The 16,916-nt window shown below is 43.0% G+C and overlaps 1 pseudogene; it reads left to right on the forward strand.

Moving 5' to 3' along the window:
• Positions 1-6,744: 6,744 nt before the first annotated feature.
• Positions 6,745-10,824, forward strand: LOC124965789 (electron transfer flavoprotein-ubiquinone oxidoreductase, mitochondrial-like; annotated as a pseudogene).
• Positions 10,825-16,916: the final 6,092 nt, after the last annotated feature.

A 16,916-nucleotide genomic window follows, 5' to 3' on the forward strand; every position in this document is an offset into this window, starting at 1 on the left:
TTAGGAGCCGTGTGACACCTGCTCGCCAGGCTTGGCTGTTCTCTGGGTGGGCTGCTCGCCCCTCTATCCCATGCTGGCATGGTCAGCCTCTGACCCTCTTTCCACTCCACTGGCTGACATGCAGTCCTTCAGGTCCCTTGGTTCTCACGGTCCCTGCCTCCTTGAGTCTGCTTGCTTGGTGGACACTGGGCTGCACAGAGAAGTCATTATTCTTTGAAAGTGGGAGTCACCCCTTCCTCTCCTCACCTCCCACGCTACCTGGAGCAGCGCTGGGTGCAGCTGGCAGGGGCCTGGCTACAGCCCTGCCCCGCTGGGTCTTTCCCAAGCCCTTGGTTCCACATGTCCCTCCTCCTGGACTGCTCCAGCTGGGGTGCTCATTAGTACCTCTCCCAGGACAACAGAGTGGAGGGAATGTGAGACAACATTCAATCCCCACATCAGTCACCTGCTCCTTCCGCCGGCAGGAGTTTTCCTGGTCAAACTGAATTGTCTGGATATTTTTTCTGTATTTGAAGAGCCAAAGGATATTTTTATTGTTGTGCGTCTGTGTGTGTCTGTATATATGCCACGGGCCTGTTTGTGTGTCTGTGTCTTTGTGTCTGTGTGTCCACATGTGTCTGGCGTGTTGCGCACCAGCACATGAATCCACAGCAATGGACAGTCCACTGATGTGGGATGCCCCAGTGCCCCTAGCAGTCTGGAGGGTCACTCTTACCTGGCCTCTCCAGCCTCCTCAGCCTCCTGGACTTCCTTTGTGGCTGCAGAGCCCAGGCCTGGGACGGTGCTGCCACAAGACAGTGTTCTGGCAGGTTCTTGCTCACTGCAGCCCACGGCCCTGCAGTGCAGGCCCAGTCAGGCTGGGTCTCAGCACGCTCCAGGAATCTGGCACAACTCCAGGGCAAGCTGTGCAGGGACCCCTGGAGGGTCAAGGATCCCTGGGTGCCCAGCCTACCCCAGGTCCCAGGCCACCATATTTTCCCTCTCCTTTAGTTTCTAGATCACACGGAGACATGGGCTCGGGCTACTCAACAGCTCAGGCTGGCCACCGTTCACACAGTCACCCCCCATAAGGGCCTGGACAGGTCACCCCTCAGTGCCCAGCTCCTAAAGGGGCACATTGCTCCTGACCTGACTCCACCAGTTCTCATCCTGGTCACTTCATTTCTTGCAAATGAACTCTTCTTTCTCTCTCTGGAAACTTCGGAAATTCCTCTTTCCTTTTGAAGTCCAAAATAAATATCTCAAAATAATATTCTGCTATGAATTTGATGGGCCTTTCAAACAAAACCATTACTTGCATTTGTAAAAACTCGTGCGAAGTTAAAATGTGGGGCCCTTGTTTCCAAAAGCAGGAAAAAAGTGAAATCATAGGAAACATTATGAAATATAAAATTTTTCTTTCAGCCTCTTTATTGACTTGCTGTGCTGTTTTTCAGTTATTTAGTGTCAGTCCAAGTAAAATTAAAGTTTTAAATTATCAGCATGAATTTTACTGTATGTGCAATGCTAATTTCAAATACAAACCCGAGAGTGTTTAACTCACATGAGGAATCGTGGAAATCACAGTTTGATTTTGTAGCTCATTAGTGCATGGGTATTCTGCTCTCACAAGAACAGTGGAAAGGCTTCGGGGAACTAACTCGACCATTTTCATTTCACTTGCTGGTCAGTGCACATTCTCCCCGACTCTACTTTGGGCTGACTGATGGGCAAGAGGCAACAGAGGACTGGGGTCCGTGGCTGCTCCATCCTTCCCTTTCCTTCAGTGTCCTCATTTTCAGGGTGTGTGCTTGGAAAACGGGGGGAAGTAACTCAGGTGAGAAGGGAAGTACCAGCTACCATAGCTGATCTATTTCTTGGAAGGTCATTGCCTTCTTTCTGCACTTGGAGTGAGTTCTTGTCCCCACAGAGAGCTTCCTGGGGCGGTCTGCGTCCCTCTTACACAGTGGAGTGGTCACGTGCTCACCTAGTACTCACTGTGCATGTCTCTGAAACCCATGCATCCTGGGTCTGCACAGGTGCTGTGCTCATGGGCTTTGGAAAGTGACTTGGGCACCAAGGGATTGGGACACACATATTGCATGCCTTTCCTCTGTTCATGCACACTGTCAATGGCCCCATTAGACTTCAATTCCAAAATACAAGGTCAAAGATCAAACTATTAAGAATTCTAAGGTGGCAACAATGCTGAACCAACAAGCACACTTAGGGCCCAGTGATGGCACAGGTCACATGCCACGAGATTGGCCTTGCCTTGCAACTGAAAGAGTTCTGATCAATTTTCTTCTCTCATTATGTGGTCATTTCTCTCCTTTATGTCTCTCTGTTCTCTTCCCCTGGAGTTCCTAATAACTACATAAGAAAACGTCTGCTTCTGCCTTCCACATGTTAACTTTCTTTCTCACTTCGATTTCTTCATTCTTGTGAACAACATTCTACAAAAAAAAAAAAACAAAAAAACTCTTGGTTTTCCAGTTCACTCATTCTTTCTTCAATCACATCTGTTTTGCTAGTGAGCCCATTTATTGAGTCCTTGTTAACAATTATCTTTTAGATTTCAAAGTTCTACAGTTCTTCTTTGAAACAGCCTCTTCTTATTTCATGAATAGTTTGTAGTCTTTAATTTTCTTGATTATGTTTCTCATAATCACCTTTAAAGCTGTGATCAGCATATTCTCTATGTCCTTGAGCAAGAAGCATTAGACTTGCTGAATTTGAATGCCATGTTCCAGAGCATTCATTTTGCTCAAATGTTGGCAGCTCTTGCCTGTTTGCTGTTATCTTTCTGTTTGGAAATCTCTGATCAGTCATGTTTCTCTCTGCTGTTTTCTCATTTGTAAAATAAGGGATCCAAATAGATCGGTGGTTTTTAATTCTTTTCAGCACTGGTGAATTTGGCAAATGGAAAATTTATTTGTAGAAGCACAGTGTACAAATCAAAGTAGACCACTAATAATGGGAGTAGAGATACACTTCAATCCTAGATGTGCCAGCTCGGACCCTTCCTCCTACAGTCCCACCATGCAATGGGTCCTCATCTGTGGTTATGAGACTGGGTAATCCAGGTTCCCACAATTCAAGCCTCAGAGCCTGGTCCACTAGGTAAAGAACCAGGTGGTCCTGACAGGTAAGTTCCTGTATTATATCATCCCTTGTGTGGATGTTCAGATTTATACTGTGAAATCTCTCATCCCAAATATTTATTTTGGCATGGTTCTAGAAATGGAAGGGTCTTCATGGCAGATAAACTCACAGTGACTCACTCACCATTCTACTCCTCAATAGGAACAGAACCCTCATGTATAGTCCTCAGATAAAGTCTTAAAAAAGAAAACTGCCCATAAAAATTATGTTGCAAGTCACAAGGGAGCACAGAATTACATTTCTTTTATTTAAGTGGACCTACTGATTTCAAAGGAGCGGTTTCCAGAAAAGACTGGGCTGAGATCCATTGTGGGCCTCTGTGTATAATATAAAAGTAGATGCTACAAATGTATGGCATTCTGCCAATCATAAAAAGAGGAAAAATGCATTTTCTGTTAGACCTCAAGACTATTCTTTCCCAACCATGGGCAGAACAAATATCAGGTGGGCAGATGGCTCTGTGACATGCAATACAGTTTCTGATCTAGAAATAGGTCAAAGCACCAATAGCAAAATACCTGTTGTTTTAAAAATAGGTGTGTGTGTGTGTGTGTGTGTGTGTGTGTGTGTGTGTGTGTGTGTTTGTATGTTCTTAAGTGTACTTGAGATTCAGCAAAGAAAGGAGGAAGTGGAAGTTTTGAATTGGTTTGTCCTCTTTTATCTGGGGAGGATAGTATTTGTGTGTTTCTGCTAGGCTAATTGAATTCCTCCTTTTGAGGAAGTCAGTTTTTGTAGGAATCAAATTAATAAAAATAATTTTAAAATCTGTACTCATCATGTTTAGCAAGATGGGAACCTGCTGCCAGCCTCCATGAGTTCCACCACTCCTCCAGCCCTGGGAGGAAAGACAGCCCTGCCCGCGTCCACCTCCACACTCTGACCCCCCTGTCCTTTTGGGTGCACTCTGGAAGAATCCCTGGGTCTCTGGTTTCAAGTGCCAACGCGCTTCCCTTTGGGATAATCTGGACCCTTCATCCTGATGGACACCACTGCCAACACGTGTCCTGTTTTCCCTCTTCCAGCGTCCTCCCAGCCATGGCCCATGGTGGAGAAATGTGTGGTGGTCCCCTCTAGATCGCATCCGCAGTGCTAGTGGCCTCAACCAAAGGCTCCTGCCTCCAATCACGGAGCATAGCCTTTACCGGCGCAGGAAAGGTGGCATAGACCAGAGCAGAGAACAGCGAAAGGCAGGCCAAGGACGGAGGACAGACGCCTGCAGGTGGCCTGTGCCTTTGTGAGGACCACACCAGAGCACAGTTGCTCTTATGCTGTTATTTTTAAATATAAGATATGTAGACACACCACACACACACACACACACACACACACACACACACACATGAACACGTGCTATTATTTTGGATCTCAACTATCTCTTAAAGATTCACATGCCAAAGTCTTGTTCCTCATAAGAGACTATTAAGAGGTGGTAGAAACTTCAAGAAATCGAACCCAGCAGGAGGTTTTAGGGAATTTGGGGGGATGCCTTTGAAGGAGTAGTGGGAGGCTGCCCCTCTCTCCCCCTTTCTTTCCCTTTCACATTCCAGTGAGGAGGTGAACAGCTTTTCTCCACCATGCACTCCTTTCATGAAATCCAAAGCAATGGGGACGGCCAATCAGGGACTAAAACCTCCACAAACGTGAACCAAAACAAACCTTTTCTCTTTATAAGCTACTATTTCACTTATTTGTTATAGTAATGGAAAGCTGAATGACACACACATACATATATATTCATACACACATACAAGCATACAAACACAGAGACAAATATCTATCCATATTGTACACAGCACACACTATATACACATACATATGCATATACACATATATACACACATACACACTTTACACAATATTCATACTTATACACATGCACACACATACATGCACACATATGCATATAGATACATATACAAATGTACACACATGTAAACACAAATGCACATAAAAGTAGCACATCTCCTAAGTGTGGGTTGTTGAATCGTTACAAATGGAGCACATCCATACTGGCCTCTTGCCTCTTCCTGAACCATGATTGATCATCATCCTAACTTCTAGTGCATATGACATATTCGACTGCATTCTCTACTTTGTATAAATGGGATTACAGTTGGTACTTTTCTGTCTAGCAACTTTCATTCAAATAACATATGCAAGAGTCTCACACATTCTGTCAGGCGATTGTGGATCATGGACTCTCATTACCATCTTGCATTCATCCTGGTGGGAAAAGACCCGGATTTTGTTTAGCATTCCACTGCTGAGGGCCATCCTGTGCTTCCCTGTGCTCATTCCCACAAGCTGGGATGAAGCTTCAATTCTTCAAAGGTTGCTGCTGGGTTAAAACAGATGATGGGGTCTAAATAATTTAAGAAATAAACAAGAGGAAGGGGTGGGAAGGGGAGGTGTTGGTCAAAGTGTACAGAGTTTCAGTCAGAAGAGAGTAACTTCTGTGAGCTGTGGCACCATGTGGAGATATAAATAACACCTCACATACTTCAAAATTGTTTTTTCAAAAGTTGACTAAATAGTCTCACCACAAACAAATGATAAGCATGTGACGGACATGCTAATTAATTTGATCTAATCATTCCACAAGGTATACATATATTAAAACATCACACAGTATCCCACAAATACACATAATTGTTATGTCAGTTAATAAAATTTTAAAATGAAAGAGTAAAACCCGACTTTACACTAAAAAAAAGAAAAGAAAGGAAAAGAAACAAAGTAAACCCAGGCCTAACCCATGTACATCTGGTGTGGGTTCACTCTGTAGCACAAGGCAGAGCAAGAGCCATGCCATGAGTTCACCCCAGGGCAACAGCCTCTTTTCTCCTTTAGCTGAGGGTGCACAGTGTGAGGAAGAGCTTGCAAAGACTTTAAAATACAGACAGCTGGCTGTACGTGGGAACCTGTTTGCCCATCTGCACTCTGGAAAGATCTTAGACAAGAAGGAGTGGGCAGAGGCAGAGAGGAGGGACAGGTGACCCCGGTCACACACAGCAACTTTCAGGAACACCTGGACACTGCATTCCACAGGTGTTTTTCCCCTTTAGAAGATTCTGGAAGGCACACTAGACCACTCTAACTTGTCCTGGTACAAGAAAGTTGGAGTTGGTTTCATTCTGTCTTCTAAGAAGTCCCCTTGGATTGAGGGGGGTGGGAGTTGGCCCTGGGGACCAAGAAATGCCAGAAACCTCCGCGAGACTTCAGACCCTCGGAGGGAGAACAGGAACATGCTGCCCAAAGCCTCTGACCAGAAACCAAATTTCCCTATCTAGATCAAAGCGTGAGTGACTGTAAACCACAGAGGACTTCAGGGCTGGGCAGTTCAAAAGTCTTGAGGTTTGCATTCTTTGCTTGGGGTTAATATAACCACAGTATTACTGCTTCTCTTGAACGTGTATTAACCACGTGGTATTATCTGGTATTTGCAAGCTCCAGGGCAAACCTTTCCTCAAGAGAGCTCTGTTTTAGGTGTATCCTGGCAGGTGATGGTGTCCCCCGTGGCACAGAGGTCCAGCGTCCTCCGGGATCCTCAGACGCGTTCTTCCGTAGTGTCGGACAGAGAAAGTCCTGATTATTTTGAACATGTTGGTGCCCTTAGCCAAGCTGTCCTGCCCAGATCATTCTTGCTTTCGCACCTTAAAAATTAAGAATAGCTCTCTCTGCTTCCTCATGATGCAAGCTGCTTCCCTCTGCTATGCTCTTCCTCCATGATGTTCTGCCTCATCTGGAGCCCCAAGGAATGGAGTCAGACTTCTATGGACTTAGACCTCTGAAACTGTGAGCCATCAAATGAACCTTTCCTCCTTTACAGTTGTTCTGGTCAGCTCACAGATCTGTTTAGTCACAGCAGCAAAATAGCTAACTAAAGCAGAAATTGGTACCAAGAAGTGGGGTTGTTGCTATGACTAACCTGACCATATGTTTCAGAAGATTTTGGAACTTCCTGGAATTGGTGGGAGGAATTTTGAGATGCTTAGCTGTACAAGCTGGAAATGCTTTAGACTGTTGTAAGCAGAGACTAATGGCCAATTCTGGTGGGAGCTCAGAAGACCAGAATGTCAATAGGATTGTGATCAGCGAAGACAGGGCTCAAGAGGGTTCAGAAAAAGAGGATTCTATTGGAATTTGGAGTAGAGGCCATTCGTGTTAGGTTCTGGCTGAGCCCATGTCCTGAGACTTTCTGTGAGGCTGATTTTAGAAGCGATGAACTTCTTAATCTGGCCGAAGAAATGTCTAGGCAGCCTGGCATTCAAGAAGTGGCATGGGTATTGCTGGTGGCTTTTAGCCAAGTTTATTGTGATAATCAGGAGCAGAAAGCAGAGTAAAAAGATTTTAAATAGGTGAACTTGAAAAGCAGGAGTAAAACTAGGGCTAAGGAAGTTGCAGCTGATAAAGACATCACTGCCACTAAAGGAACAGTAAAGATAAGCCTAGAGACAATGAGAAAGATGGCTGGAGGGCCTCCCAGGAGCTGGCAAGACCACACCACCTCAAGCTCAAGGGAATAAAGGTGAAGATTGTCTTGAGAAGAGACTAGTGGGGCACCCTTCTTGCACAAGGGGACCTAGGAAGTTTGTTCAACATGCTCAGCCACCCAGACCCTCAGAGGCTGCTGCAGCTAGGGATCCTGGAGGCTTGGCTACTCTTCAAGATGGCAGCAGACCTTGGTATAAACCACGTGGTGCTGGTTCTGCAGGAATTCAGGATGCCGGCGTTAGGGGGTCATGGAGGCTTCCACCAAGATTTCAAAGGGAGGCCTGGGAGGCCAGGCAAAATGCAGCAGGGTCGGAGTCCCTGTGGGCACCCCCTGCGAAGGCAAATTATGAAGATGTGAGGAGGAAGCTGAAACTGCAGTGGAGACTCCGAGATTAAGAAATGCCAGTGGGCTGGGGAGATAGCTCAGTTGGTAGAATGCTTGCCTCGTAAGCACAAGGCCCTGGGTTCAATCCCCAGCACCACAAAAAAATAGAAATGCCAGTAATGTGAGACACTGTCCTAGGAAAGCCGCAGGAATTGAGCAGAGACAAGCCAACAGAAAGGCCACTTGGGCTACAACAAACAAGGCCACAGGGCAGAGCTATACATGCCATTGGGAGATAATATCACAATGCCATGTGCCCCAGGTGCTGGACATGGAGCTACAGGACCTGTTTGTCCAGTTGGATTTCAGTCTTGCTTTGGTCCCATCCCTTCTTTCTATGCCCCAATTTTTGTAAATGGAAATGTTTACTCAGTACCTTTATATGTTGGATATTTGTAAGTTGCTTTTAATTTTATAGGAGCTCACAACGTGAGATTGCCTGAGCCTCAGAGAAGACTGTGCCCTTGAACTTTGAGCAATCTCAGTTCTATTGAGATCATAGGGACTCTTGAAAATGGACTACATTTATTTTGCATTGTCAGATGAGTGTGAGCTTTTGGGGGCCAGGGGTGGAATGATATGGTTTGGATGTAAGGTGTCCCCCAAAAGCTCACATGTGAGACAATGCAGGGAGGTTCGGAGGAGAAATGATTGGGTTGTAAGAGTCTTAACCCAATCAGTGAATTAATCCCTGATGGGATTAACTGAAGTGGTAGGGTGTGGTTGGAGGAGGTTGGAACTGGGATTTGGCTTTTGGATATATATTTTGTATCTGGAGAGTGGAGACTCTCTCTCTCTCTCTCTCTGCTTCTTGATGATGCGAGCTGCTTTCCTCCACCATGCTCTTCCTCCATGATGCTGCCTGACCTGGAACCCCAAGGAATGGAGCCATCCTTCTATGGACTAAGTCCTCTGGAACTGTGAGCCCTCAAATAAATCTTTCCTTCTTTACAAAAAAAAAATTAAGAATAATTATCTGCCTCTGTGTGCTACCAGATGGTCTTCAACTTCTGTTTTACCTCGAATTACTGCCCACTACACTATTTATCCCCAGGATAAGGACAAGCGATGGGAAGGAGTGAACATAGAAAGATTTCCAGAAGAAGCGGATGTAGTCATGGTTGGTGCTAGCCCCACAGGGCTCTCTGCAACTATTCATCTAAAGCAATTGGCTTCTGAACCTGAAAAGGACATCCGTGCGTGTCTACTGGAGAAAGCCGCTCAGATGTGCGCCCGTACTCTCTCAGGGGCTTGCCTTGATCTGTGTGCTTTTAAAGAACTCTTCCCAGACTGGAAGGAGAGGGGTCTCCACTTAACACTCCTGTAACAGAAGACAGGTTTGGGATTTTAACAGAGAAATACAGAAGTCCTGTGCCGATTCTTCCAGGTCATCCAGTGAACAATCACAACAATTACATTGCATGCTTGGGACATTTAGAGGGTTGGATGGAAGAACATGCAGAGACCCTCAGTGTCGAAGCGTATCCAGGGTATGCTGCCACTGAGGGTCTTTTTCATGAGGATGGTAGTGGAAAAGGAATTGCCACTAACAATATGGGAATACAAAAGTTTGGCACACCAAAGACAACATTTGAGGGGACAAGAAGGACATGCCAAAGTCACAGATTTTATAGAGGGCTGCTACAGACACCTAGGCAGGCAACTATACAAGAAGTTTGGTTTGAGGGCCAATTGTGATTCCCAAACCTCTGGGATTGGACTGAAGGAGTTATGGATTATTGATGAGAAGAAGTGGAAACCTGGGCTGGGGGTCCCACCATACTTACAGAGGCTGGAAACCCGGGCCAGGGGGTCCCGCCATACTCATGGAGGCAGGAAACCAGAGCCAGGGGGTCCCACCGTTGGTGGACCCTTGGACAGGCATACTTACGGAGGTTCTTTCCTCTATCACTTAAATGAAGGTGAAGCCCTAGGAGTTCTTGGTTTTGAGGTTGGTTTAGACTATCAAAATCCATACCTCAGTCCATTCAGAGAATTCCAAAGGTGGGAAACACCACCCCAGCGTTCAGCCACCATTGGAAGGTGGACAAGAATTGCCTGTGGGGTCAGAGCTCTTCATGGAGATGACTCTTAGTCTCTACCAAAACTCACCTTTCCTGGTGGTTTCCTAATTGGTTGTAGCCCTGGCTTCCTGAATGTTCCCAAGATCACAGGTACCCATACAGCAATGGAAAGTGGAAGTCTGGCAGCAGAGTCAATTTTTAATCAACTAACCAGTGAAAATCTCCAATCGAAGACAATAGGACTCCAGATAACTGAGCATGAGGACAATTTTGAAGAAATCTCAGGTATGGAAAGAGCTCTATGCTGTTAGAAATGTAAGACCTTCCTGCCACGGAGCATTGGTTTATATGGAGGGATGATTTACTGGGTATTATTGGATATTACTAGAGGGAATGTTTTACTGGATATTGAGAAGAATGGGGTCAGGGACTCCAAAACATAAAGGTTCTGACTCTGATCAGCTCAAGCCAACCAAGGATGGCACACTTATTGAGTATCCTAAACCTGATACAGGTCAGTTTTGACCTCTTGTCCTCTGTGATCTTAAAGGATGACAGCTTACCTGTAAATAGAAATCTGTATGATGGGCCTGAGCAGCGATTCTGCCCTGCAGGACTTTATGAATTTGTATCTTTGGAACGAGGTGATGGGTTTCAGTTACAGATAAATGCTCAGAACTGCATGCACTGTAAAAGTGTGATATTAAAGATCCAAGGCTGGATATTAACTGGGTAGTTCCCAAAGGTGGAGGAGGACCCACTTATAATGGAATATAAACTGTAATTTATTTCATCTCAGGCACATTTGATAAACAGATTCTTTAACATGTAAATGTATGGCGAACTAAGATTAAAATATGTAGAGGTTAGGTAGCCTTCACAAAATAACTATTGGTGAAATAAATATTTTATACGTATCTATGTAAAATTTTCCCATAAAAATTATGAAACATTTCTCTCTTACACAATAAAACTATAAATGATGTTTAAAAAAGCATTCTGTTAATTAATTAAATAAGTTCAAAAGTCAATGAATTTGTTGGACGAGGGAGGCAGGTTCTGTTCCCAAATTCACCTGGACTCCGGGTTGAAATTTGGTGGAGTTTCAAGATACAAGCCACTCCAACCTTGAAAGGGCAACTGCCTTGCCGTCTCAGGTCCCGAAAGTACTGGCTTCATGATGGGGCTCTGTGAAGCTACATCAGTGGGGTCCCCACTGCCAGGTCCCATCAGGGTCCTGAAGATGTTGTCTTCCAAGACTGTGTCCCCATTGTTCTAATGGGAGAGGCTGGCTCACTCTGCTTGTGGGGCACCAGCTCATGCCTGGGCCAGAAGCAGTGCGACTTGAGGTGTAGCCCTCTCTGAGTCCACACCATGGTGGGCAGCTCCATCCTTGAGGCAGAGCCTCATCCAGGGGCAGTGGTCCAGGCCCTTTGCTGGAGTGACCTCTGGCCAGTGCTGTCCAAGCCCCCTCCTGCCACTCCGACACCACTAACATCCTTATAACTTTGCTTATTCTTTTCCTTTGATTCCAAGACAGAATCTCAAAATGTCAAAAGAAAGTACAGTTTAAAAAACACATAAACAAAAAAAAAATCTAGGGATATAGCTCAGTTGCAGAGTGCTTGCTTAATATGCTGAAGAAAGAAAGAAAGAAGAAAGAAAGAAAGAAAGAAAGAAGAAAGAAAGAAGAAAGAAAGAAAGAAGAAAAGAAAAGAAAAAAGGAAGGAAGGAAAGAAAGAAAGAAAGAATGGAAGAAAGAAAGAAATTTTTATTTTTTCCCCCTGATTTCCACACCAATATAGATATCTAAGTAAAGATGGCAATATTGAAGAAAGATTACAGAGAAATCCCTTTCCTTCTAAACCTAAAGTATTATTCCATTTTCTGTTGCTGTAATAAAATACCTCAAACTGAGAATGTTATAAAGAAAAAAGGTCTATTTACTTCATAATTTTGAAGACTGAACACTGAAACTTCAAACAGCATGGTGCTGATTCTTTCAAGAGCCCCCTAGCTGAGTTACAGCATGGCTAGAGCTTGATGGTGGAAGAGCATGTGAGAAGGTCACTTGATGAGATGGGAAGCCAGAGAAAGGGAAGCATTGGCCTTGTTCTTTTATAACAACCCTCTATTGAGAACTCGCCAGGGTCAAAGAAAAAGCAAATTAAAATAAAATGAAAGAAAAAATGTCATTCACGATACCACTTAAAAGCAAAGTGCTAGGCATAAATTTAACAAGAAATACGAACATGAGATAAGAAAAAAACATTAAGTCCCCAGTGTGGACAGGAAAGAAGATTTGACTATATAAAAAGCTATTTTTCTCCAATAAAAGGCATGCTATTGCAAAATTGGCAATTCTTCCTAGGTACTCTAAATCTTAGACAAAGAACTAGTAAAATCTAGAAATATGTGCTTGTAAATGGAGTTAAGAAAAATCTGAACAAGAAATGAGAGACTACTTATCAAATATGTACTAATATTTATTACAGAGCAAAGAATGTGGTATATGACCTGCAGTATGTCCCACGAGCTAAGTATGGATTTTACAATTTTGGAGCATTTTTTAAAAACCTTATGTGGTCCAACATGGCTCATGAAGTCTAAAATACTTATTATCTGCTCCTTTCTAGAAAGGGTTTATTCTAGAGCATCATCCTTTATAGCCATCTGATGAAGGAACAGAGTTAGAGACAACTAAAGAAATAATAATTAGTACAGAAGTAAACAGGAGCCATGCAGGCAGGTGCCTTTGTTAATTGCTATTCCAAATTACCAGGGAAGAACAAAGTAACCATGTCTGCTTTAGGCTCATCTAGAAAGCTTGAGGAGGGAAAATAAAACTGAATTCCTGCTATATTCCTACCTTTGGAGGAGTGAAGTCTTTTCTTAACTAGACAGATAACCAACTGTTATCCAAACTAATGTTTAGGACAATAATTTCTTTAATATACAAAGAGCTCCTACAAATAAATAAAATAGTTTCTCAATAGAAAATGATCTACAAGTATAAATCAACAGTTTATGAAGAAGCAAAAATGGTCAAGGATTGTGGTCAACATCAGGCACTAATAAAGAAAGAAAGATCAATCTACGGAATACATTTTTTTCTTTATCAAAATAACAAAAAATAACTGGTGATAGCTGGCATATGCCAGGGAAGTCTTCCGGATGAGTTGATGATCTGGAATCTGAAGGCTGTTTGGAAGCACATCTGAAGGAGTTGTTTGGGCAGAGGGTGGAAGCATCCTAGCGAGCACGGTTTGCCCCAATCCCTGGGCTGAAGGTGGTGTGGGGCATCTCTGTTTGAGAAACTGAAGGACCTATATTTAATGACTCAAGTTAGACACAAGGCACGTACTGGGCACAGAGGTAGGAATTTTGACTTTGTCCCAAGAACCTTGCAAAGTACCTAAGGGGGGTGCAGGCAGCGACATGACCAGAGGTGTCCTTCAACAGTCTATCTGACTGCAGGGAGGAAAAGCCAGTCAAGGACCAGATGGGCTAAGGGAGAGTGTCAGGAGATGTGATACAGGCTCATGCGCTCCGCCTTCTCCAAATTCTAAGAGCACCTACTTCCTGTGCCATTGTGAAAATTAAATGCACTGATCCACTCGAAAGGTTGGTCTCAGTGCACAGCAGCACAGGAAATGCTCAATAGATGCTTGCTGCTTTCAGGCCTTTTCATAAATGTTCTACTAGGCAAAATACACAAAATGCTAAGGGTAAGCTACAGAGTAGTACACTTTCTAAAATCTCATTTGTTCATCAAAGTTAAAAAGACATACAGAAACTGTGCCTCTGATATGATGCACTGAGGACACCCACCGCTTCTGTGGCACCCTACCCAATATGCACGACCTCAATTTGATCATGAAGAGACATCCAACCAGGAAGTGGCCAGCATTTTTCAAAACCACTGAGGTCATGAAAGGCAAAGTCAGACTGAGATGCTGTTCCAGAATGGAGAGAATCAGTCGAATGTAACATAGGGCTCTGGTTTAGATTCTGGGCCATAAACAAGACATTAGTGGGATAGTTGATGAAATTTAAGTAAGGTCTGTGTATGAGTCCATCTCGTATTGCTACAACAAAATACCCACGGCTGTGTACTTTATAAAGAAAAGAGGTTTATTTCGTTCTCAGTCCTGGGGGTTCAAGAGCATAGTTCCAGCATCTGCTCAGTTCTTGTGAGAGGACTTCAAGGCAGGTGATATCATAGTGGAGGGAGTCTGTGTAGAAGAGATTACATGGCAAGACAGGAAGCAAGAGAGAGAGAGTTCAGATAGCCAAACTTGTTCTATAGCCATCCATTCTTTGGAGAACTAAGCTACTCTGAGAAACCAACGTTAATTTCTTTCAAAGGCAGTGCCCCCATGACCTGATTACTTTCACTAGGCCCACCTCTTGAAGTCTTACCACCTCTTAAGATGGCTACACTGGGGACCAGGCATCTTTGGGGGTGCATGCTCAAACCATTTCCAAATAATAGCATTCTGTACATTAATTAATAGTATTGTGCCAATGTTCATTTCCTGGTTTAGATCACCACACTCTGACTATGTAAAATGTCAATGTTTGGGAAAGCTGATTGACAAGTATACAAGAATCCTGTGTGTTGTTTTTGCAAGTTTAAAAATAATTTTAAAATAAAAAAACTGAAAAGGGGAAAAATCTCATTTGTGCAAAAATAAAATAAAATAAGTGTATATTTATGATTGTATATGCAAAAATATGTCTTGAACAGTATGTCAAGGAGATACCTGACTGTTCATATTTATTGCAGCACTGTTTGCAACAGAGAAGATATGGAATCAACCTATGTGTCCATCAACAGATGAATAGATAAATAGAATGTAGGATTCATACCTGATGGACTATTATTTATCCATGAAAAGGAATAAAATCCTGTGGATGAGCTCAGGAAACTGTGTTAGGTAAAATAAGCTAGGCATTGAAAGACAAAATACCACATGTTCTCACTCATATGTGGAAGTTAAAAAACCTGATCCCATAGAAGTAGAGAGTAGAATAGTGGATAGGAGGCTTAGGAAGAGTAGGCAGAGGGGAGTTTAAATGGAGGCAAAATACAGTTAGATAGAAGGAATAAATTATAGTGGTTTATGGCACAATAGAGTAACTCTAGTTAATAATAATTGTATTACATATTTCAAAATGAATAGAAGAGATGATTTTGAATGTTCCCAGAACAAAGAAATAAATGATAAATGTTTGAGATAACAAAATGTAATTACCAGCTGGATTTGGAGGTGCACACATGTAATCCCAGCAGTTCGGGAGGCTGAGGTAGGAGGATCAAGAGTTCAAAGTCAGACTCAGAAAAAACGAGGCACTAAGCAACTCAGTGATTCCCTGTCTCAAAATAAAAGAAGAAAAATAGGACTGGGGATGTGGCTCAGTGGTCAAGCACCCCTGAGTTCCATCCCCATTACCCCCTCAAAATTGTTAATTAACCCGATCGGTCATTGCACATTGTATACATGTGTAGAAATATCATAATGTATTCCACAAACACACACATATATATAATATATATAATATATATTTTATTATATATAATTATTATGTGTCAGTTAAACACTATTTTTTAAATATAAAAAATATGTATCCTGGATGGATACTCTTTGGAAAATAGGGGAAGTGATCAAGGGTAAAGGGAGTTTATGTTACCATTTTACATTTTTAAATGTAAAAATAATAACATTTGTTGCAATACATTTTGGGAACATATAAAATTATTGTGGCTGAAATTAGGCTGAATGACAAACTTGTTTAGCACTCAAAATAAGTTCTTATAGCACAAGGAAAGAATACTATAAGTAAAGAAGTCTGTGGGCTGCCTTTGATTTCTAGTAAAGAAATAATATTACTCTGCCATAAAGAAGAATAAAATTATGGTATTTGCAGGTAAATGGATGAAGTTGGAGAATATCATGCTAAGTGAGATAAACCAATTCCAAAAAAACAAAGGCTGAATGATTTCTCTGATAAGTGGATGATGGTACATAATGGGGAAGGGGGAGGGGGTAGGGAAGAATGGAGGAAGGATGGATTGTGCAGAGGGAAGTGAGGGGTGGGGAGGGGAGAGGGAGGGGGGAAGATAATGGAATGAGACAGGCATCATTACCCTGTGCACATGTATGATTACACAAATGGTGTGACTCTACTTTATGTGCAACCAGAGTAATGAAAGGTTGTACCCCATCTGTGTACGGTGAATCAAAAAAATAAATAAATAAAAATTAAAAAAGAAAGAAAAAGAAATAATCTAACATGGAGGAGAGGAGAAAGGAATGTGTCAGTCAACTTTGCACCACAGTGACCAAAATACCTGATGAGAAAAACTAAGAGGAGGAATTATTCAAAGGTCCAGTCCATGGTTGGCTGGCTCCAAGACAGAACCATCATGGCAGCTGGGAAGGAGAGAGGGGTAAAGAGAGAAAGAGATGGAGAGAGATATGAAAATCAGGGACAAAATACACTCCCCAAGGACATAGCTACTTCCTCTACTACCTCTAGCAATCACCTACTTCCTGTAGCCATACCCTACTTGCCTAGAATACCACCCAGTAGTTCATTCAGTTACCAGTGTGTGAATCCAGCAATGAATGAATCCATTGATGAGGTCAGAGCCCTGACCATCGCCTAAAATCCCACCTCTAAATCCTGCTACGTTGGGGATTGTGCTTTCAAAAGAGAAGCTTTTAGGGACATTCCAGATCCAAACCATAACAGGAAGATTGCATTTCAGGAGAAGAGTAACAAATCCGATTTCCCTAATGCTCCCCTTCCTGAATTTTTTTTTTTTAAGCCAATGAAGAAACTCCCCATCACTAAGAATACAG

The sequence above is a fragment of the Sciurus carolinensis genome, chromosome 15 (assembly GCF_902686445.1).
Source record: "Sciurus carolinensis chromosome 15, mSciCar1.2, whole genome shotgun sequence".
NCBI lineage: Eukaryota > Metazoa > Chordata > Mammalia > Rodentia > Sciuridae > Sciurus > Sciurus carolinensis.